Source organism: Mastomys coucha, unplaced genomic scaffold (assembly GCF_008632895.1).
Source record: "Mastomys coucha isolate ucsf_1 unplaced genomic scaffold, UCSF_Mcou_1 pScaffold7, whole genome shotgun sequence".
NCBI lineage: Eukaryota > Metazoa > Chordata > Mammalia > Rodentia > Muridae > Mastomys > Mastomys coucha.
In genome coordinates this window covers 2,775,423-2,782,456 of record NW_022196913.1, presented here as the reverse complement: position 1 = coordinate 2,782,456, position 7,034 = coordinate 2,775,423, and the positions used below count along the sequence as shown (strand labels likewise).

Genomic DNA, 7,034 nt, shown 5'->3' with positions numbered 1-7,034 from the left:
GGTGGTGGTGTTGATGACTCGGAGAAAAAGAGGAGGTGGTTCCCCGGGCATATCAGTGTTGCTGGGTGCTTTTCTTTCATTTTGCTCTCTCAACCTTTATTTTTGCGCTTGCTTTGCTTTTCCAGGATCCCATTTTTCAAGCCTACTCTTAAGTGCAGAGTCCCCCACAGCTAAATATTGGTAATTATTTCCCTCCACTCCTCCCTCACCCCACCTGCAGTGGGTCCCCCAGAGAGAAGTTGGAGGGTGGCTTTCTCAGCTGTGCTCCCAGATTCCTGGGACAGACCTGTGCGGTGTGTTGAGAGCTCTCCACAGGGTCACCGGCATCTCTGTGTACCTGCCTGCTGTCTTCGTGGGAATAAAAACAAGAGGGCTCTAAGCTTTTCAGTGGGGGAGGGGGAGGTCCTGGCTATGAGGTTACTTCTGGTCCAAACTTTTAATATTTGTCATTGAGGTTTGAGCATCTGAGCTGCACAAGTTAACAGGAAAACAGAAATGTACATTTTGGTTGTCAATCAGGGACCTGGCATATGGCTGCAGGTAAGGGACCAGAGATTGAGGAACACCCTCAGGTGTGAATCTTTTCCTGCCTGGAGGGCCCCTTTGCCTGCAGCCTTAAGGCAGGTGGCTGCAATCCCTCCTCACAGACTATCCTCACTTGCAAGGCCCTTACCTGAGCCTCTGCAGTGGCCAGGCTGCTGAGCTCCCTCAGGGAGCCAGTCGGCTTTGAGCAGACTGTGCTGTGTAATTCAGCTGTTTGGGTGGACTGGAGAGGCCTCCAATCTGGAAAGAATGGAGCTTTGCCTCCATGCAGAACAGCTTCAGGGACGTGAGCTGTGTTCCTGTAAGCTGGTTCTCTTCTAGGGTACCATTTGTCTGAAAAGAATTCAGAAACTTCTTGGTGGAATGCTGGCAGGGTACCTAGGGTGGTACTAGAAATGATCAAGATAAAAACAGTTGAATGACACAATAGTATTGACAATTATGGGGGCATTCTCTCTTTCTTTCTTTTTTATTTTTATTTTATTTTATTTATTTTTTTTTATTTTCCCAGAGAGGGTTTCTCTGTATAACAGCCCTGGCTGTTCTGGAACTTGCTTTGTAGACCAGACTGGCCTTGAACTCATAAGAGATCCACCTGCCTCTGCCTCCCAAGTGTTGGGACTAAAGGAGTGTGCCCCCACTGCTTGGCCTATGGTGGCATTCTTAAAGGTATACAAAGCACTAGACATTTATTCTATGGTCCTTGTGTGTATTAATCCATCTAACTGACATGCTAGATTTATGACAGTGTTACCCATAGTTTTCAGATGAGGAATGGGATGACAGAGAGGCTGTGAGCTAATGAGCTAACTACTAAGGGATGGAGATAATGGTCAGAGCTAGGTGGAGGAGTCATGAGCGTGCACATGTGTGAGAGCATGTGGAGGCCAGAGGTCAGAGGTCAGAGGTCACCATTGCCTGTTTCCCTCCTTTACTCTCAGCCTTCCGTTTTGAATTGGGGTCTCACACTGAACCTGGAGCTTATCCGTTTGGCTAGATTGAGTGGCTGGCTGAGGAGCTTCAGTGATCCAACTGTGCTGGGATTAGAGATGAGTGCTGGCATGGCCAACTTCTCTGTGGGTGATGGGAATACAAATTCAGTTCCTCATGCTCCTGTGGCAGACTGACCCAGACATCATTCCAGTTCCAGAATGAGCAGCCCTTCCTGATCCTTAGTACCGATGAGCTACTTTACAGTGTAAAACTGATAACATGAGAGTAGGGGATATAGCCAGGTGATAGGTGCTTGCCTACTATGTGAGGCCTGGGTTACATGTCAGGATGACAGGTAATTTAAAAGATCATTTTAGTATATGGAAAGCCAATTTTAACAAGGGTACACATACGCCACATTAGGAACAACCTACTGTCTAAATGTGCAAAGATTGCAAAGTTCTTGGATTATTACCAGTGTCCACTTCCCTGACCTTGCTAGAAGTGGTCCCAAGTTGAGAATGTCTGGCTCACCCTGGGCCAAGGCTAGTGGTCTTGGTCCGAATCTTATTGTAGATCTTACTTTCTGTTCTTTCTGTGTGGGTTTTAAATCTTATTTGTAATAAAGTCTAGTAGGGACTAGAGGTGTAGACAATAATAGCAGGACCCTGTGCCCAAAGATCTGTGTAGCTCTACTGTCCTGGTCCCCACACCTTCAAGATACTAAGGCAGAAAGGCCCTGGTCCCCACACCTTCAAGATACTAAGGCAGAAAGGCCCTGCTAGAAACTGGTGCTTTTGAAAACAAACAAACAAACAAACAAACATAATCCCGGAGGAAGATTCAGTTGCCAGGCTTTGTAATCTTGTATATAGCAATCTTATCCAGTATTTTTCCTTATAGGTTAGAAGGTTTAATGTTAGAAGCAGAGGGTCAAGCCATTTTGTCAGTGTGTTTAGGGGGGCCTTGCTGAATAGGGGCCCAGGGAGAGATGACTTCATCAGGAGGATGGAAGAGGAAACTGAGGGGGTCAGGAACAGGCATGGGTATGTCTAAGGCATCTTCAAGTCAGGCCCTAGGAAATACATTCACCCTCTGTACTCCATTTTAGTATCCTGCAAAGGGGGAACCCAGAACCTAGCCATATCTCTGACTGAGGTGGTGAGACTTAATTACTGTTTATTAATCAACAACATGTTTTCAGATCCTTGGCACACAGTGAGAGCAGATAAATGTTGTGTAACAGCGAATTAGGAATGGTAAACATTTTGTTGGCGCATTTGCTAGGCATCTTTGCTGGTATGTGTGTGTGTCCCTGTTTATGTGTGTCTGTGTGCAGGTGCATGCACGTGTGTATATCACATGTAGGTGTGTAGGCCAGAGAACAATCTTGGCTGTTTTTCCTCAGGGCCCAACCCCTTCCCCTTTGAGCTAGGGTCTCCCATTGGCCTGGAACTCACCCCGTAGGCTAGCCTGTCTGGGCAGCAGGCCCTAGGGACCAGTCTGTGGGTTGCTTCTGCTTCTCTAGCTTACAAGTGCATGTTACCATGCCTAGCGCTTTATTTTCATTATTTAAATTATTTTTAAAAAAAATGTGGGTTCTGGGAATTGGACTTAGGTCTTCATGTTTACAAGGCAAACACTTTACTGACTGAACCATCTCCCAGCCACATAGATATCCTTTAGCACTTGAAAACCCCCAGAAACTTCACATCTACCATTCGGAGAACGGTAGCAGAGGTTTTCAAATGCCCTCACAACCCAATATTTTGTGGTTCACTTGTATCTGGAAGGCATTTCTAATTGTTGCTCCTCAGAATTTGCCATGTGTGACTCGGTGCACCTCATTTCTATTAAAGTTTGTGTGTGTTTGTGTGTGTGCGTGCGTGCGCGTACACATACACACATGAGCTTGCAGGTGAGTGAGCACATGTTATGCATGCATTTGGAGGTAAGCCTTGGATCCATGTTTTTGAGACAGGGTTTTTCATTGGCCTGGAGTTTACCTATTACCTAGTTAGCTTGATTAGCTGGCAGGAAGTCCAGATATTTGCCTATCTCTACAGCATGGTGTCAAAAGCACCATAAAACCCCAGCCTTTTCTGGGTTCTGGGGACCAAACATAGGTCCTCGTGCATTAAGTTCTGTATCAACCCTATGCCATCTCCCCAACTCTGTGGAGGGACTTTTTTTTTTTTTCTTTCCTTTGGAAGACAGGTTTTCTTTGTGCAAGATCTTTGGCTGTCCTGGACTTGAATTGTATATCAGGCTGGCCTTGAACTCACAGACATCTGTCTGACTCTGCCTCCCAGGTGCTGGGATTGAAGGCGTGCACCACTAGGCTCGAAGGCTATGGAGGGATATTTTTATGACTATTCAAGCAGTGTATGAACCAGCCCAGCCCAGCTGCTTATCCTGAATAGAGGGAGTGGCAGTGGATCTACTTCATTAATCAAGTGCCTGCTGGGTGCAGCTTTAGGAGGTGAATAAATTAATATTTCTGTGGGGCCAGGAACCATCTTTCCCACCTGTCCTATCCACACACTGCTCACTAAACCATACCTGCTGAGGCCAAAAGTGAGTTGTCTGAAATTCTAGATGGGACATAGATTTCTCTTTTCTTTTGGTGGGAGTGGAGGGCTGTGGGGCAGGAAGTGGGGTTTCCTTGCAAAGCTGCTTGGTTCGGTTTGCATATTTGCATTGCTGGTTACACTCCTGCTTCTGAGGTCAGCCAGATCCTCAGCATCTGTGTAGAGCATTTGAAAGACTAGAGAGGGAGGAGGCTTGTCTCTCTGGGACACTTACCCAGCTGCAGTGTTTGCTGTGAGTTTGGAGTTCTCAGGCTTGTTTGGAGGTATGATATGGATTTGGTTTACACATCTAAGGTTATCTTTGGGATGCCTGCTATGTTCTAGACAAATTGAAAAGAGATGATGAGGTGAAGCTGTGCTGGTCCCAGTCCAGCTAAAGCTTGGAGAGAGAGGTCAGAGGGGAAAAGGAAGGGGAGAAGTAAAGAACTGACTTGTGGCTGATTTTAGCTTTTGCTCTAGGGAACATGGACTAGCCTTGAGCAGAGGAGAGACTCTTGGCTTTGCTGTGATGAACGCTGACTTTCAGGCCTGAGAGCCAAAGTGGAGAGGCTGCTTAAGAAGCCCCTACTGTGTCCCAGGAGAGCCCAGACAGTGCTGCAGCATAGGGAGGTAACCGTGGGTTACTAGCTCTGGTGTTCTTAGGCATTAGCTTAGTGGATCTGGGTAGTGAGTTCGGAGCTAGAGCTTCTTCCCGGCGGGTCTAATGAGGGTTGGGTCTCAAGCCTCACTTTATGGTTTAAGCTGGTTCATGGAGCGCACAGTAATTGTGCTTGGCTGGTCTCAGGTGGACATCCATGCACTCTCAGGAGAGGACTTTAGGGGTTAACTTGTTGAGCTTTCCTTTGGTTGGGTCTCCATAAATCCCTCTAATCTTTCCTTTCCCCAGATAAATCTCCTAAATCCCCTCCAATCTCTCTCCTCCCTCTTTTCTTCCTCTCCCCTCTCCAAAGGCTTAGGTGGTAGATCACTAGAGAATTGTCATATTATTGGTCATCTTGCCAGAGGCTGTCAGGCTACTGGACCTCATGGCTGGGTTCTCACAGCATTTCTAGTTTCACAGGGACCAGCAGGGAATCCAAAGGCCACTGTGTTCACATCTCTTTAATTAGTGAAGGGATTTCTGATAGGTGGGTAACGCAAGCCTGATGGCATAGCCATCTGACCAGGTTTCTTTTCTGACTCAGTATGGCCAATTCAGTGCTTCTGTAGTTAAAGCAGGAGGACATGTGGACTCTGGGAGAGATGCCAACACTTTTTTTTTTCTCAGCCTATGTCAGTTATGCCCTTAGGAGTTTCTATGGTGCTGGAGAACACTTCTTCTTTTGGCTGGGTTTTGACTGGATCCTATTTGATTTTTAAAAGAAGGTTTATTATACAGTGTATATAGAGTGTATACAGTGTATGTAGAGTGTATACAAAGTTCACCATTCAGCCTCAAATCCCAGCAAGAATAACCTCCAAATGCATGCCCTAGTTGGTCAAGTTCTTTCTGTGGCAGACCACATTGTGTTTCATCGGGCCCAAAAATAAACCTCCTGTTGGTGTGTGTGTGTGTGTGTGTGTGTGTGTGTGTGTGTGTGTATAGACCAGAGATCGTGAAAGGATATAGGTCTTCAGGTGTTGTCTGTCCAGCTGGTTTAAGAGACAGAGCTTGTCACCACTGGTTGGCTAGTTCGTCTGGCCTAGGACCTGTCTGGTTTTCTGGTTCCCCAACATTGGGATTACAAGTGTGTGCTACCATACCTGGCTTTTAAATGTGGGTTCTGGGAATCCAACTCAGGTCCTACACATTCCCAGCTATCTCTGCAGCTCTACAGATTCTATTCTTGGTTAACACTGAATCTTGGGGACAAGTGTTTAAGATAGTTTATTTGCTGAACTTGGAAAGGGGAGGCAATAAAAATGCAATAGGATAGGAGGTTCCCATCAGCACAGTGTTTGGTAGCTCTGAGACACTAGGTGTTTCCTTAATCTTCTCCGGTCTAGGTGAAGATAGAAGTTACCACCTCCTGGATTGTTATAGGGGTTCAGTTCCACAAAATTGAGGTTGGATAAACAGGAGCTGTGATATAGCAGAATTTCTTCCAGCCTCTGAGGCTGGCTACCTAAGGTTCCTCAAGGCTAGGACCCATGAGAAGAACGTGCTAGTGACTGCTGGAAATTAATTTTTGGACGCTTTTGTTGCAAATATGCAGAATGTGTATTTAACCTTTCAGAAAATTAATTTAAGCAACCACAGAAAGCTCTCTCATTCAGCCAGAGAAGGACACCTGCTAATTGTTCTTCAAGGTACACCGAGCAGCTATGAATGTGGTTTAGAGATTGCCTGGGAGTGAGTGCAAGTTCTGTCAGGCATCACTGTTTCCTAGCTGTGTGGCTTTTGGTCTTACTTGACCATTCTGAGCCCTCTGGCCTCCTCCATAAAATCAGATCATGAAGGACCCAATAGGAGGGTAACAATGAGGATGAGGTGAAGGATGGAGAGAAACCACCATGAACAATGTGTGAGGCCGGGCTCTGAACGGCAGCTGTCTCTCATTAGTCCCTGCTCCTCAGAGGCTATTTGTAGGTCTGGAGACTATACTGGACCATTCACAGTTTCGCCAGCAGGAGGTGATTAAACCATATAGTGCTAGCATTAACCAAAAGCCTCAGCTTGAAAGCCTCTCCAGGCCAGCCTGTGAGCAGGAGCGGGAGTGACCTACTTTGTCAACATCCCCTCCTCTGGCTGGCTAACCAGATTTGCCTCTCTGCCTCTCTTCCTGTTTCCTGAGCTGAGTTTGAAAACTCAGTCTACATCAGTTGGTGCAAGAGTCTTCTCAGAGACACACTACAGTCTTTGTGCTGCTATGGGGTTTCCTCAGCATTAGTAAGCCGTTCCTTTAAGGGAGTTGTTTGTTTCCACCTGTGTCTTATTGCAAGTAATGCCTATGCCTATGTGCATACATACATAAATACTCTTTTTTT

The 7,034-nt window shown here is 46.3% G+C and overlaps 1 protein-coding gene across 5 annotated transcripts in view; it reads left to right on the top strand.

Annotated features, from left to right (window-relative positions):
• Positions 1-7,034, top strand: part of Camk1d (calcium/calmodulin dependent protein kinase ID) — a 509,557-nt gene that overhangs the window by 84,892 nt on the left and 417,631 nt on the right. The window contains exons 1-2 of one of the 5 annotated variants that reach the window (XM_031358640.1): positions 4,217-4,330; positions 4,527-4,676. The exons of the other annotated variants lie outside the window; for them this stretch is intronic. The gene's annotated coding sequence lies outside the window, so the exon portion shown is untranslated. Of the gene's footprint in view, positions 1-4,216; positions 4,331-4,526; positions 4,677-7,034 lie in introns of those variants that run through there. 5 annotated transcript variants of the gene reach the window in all.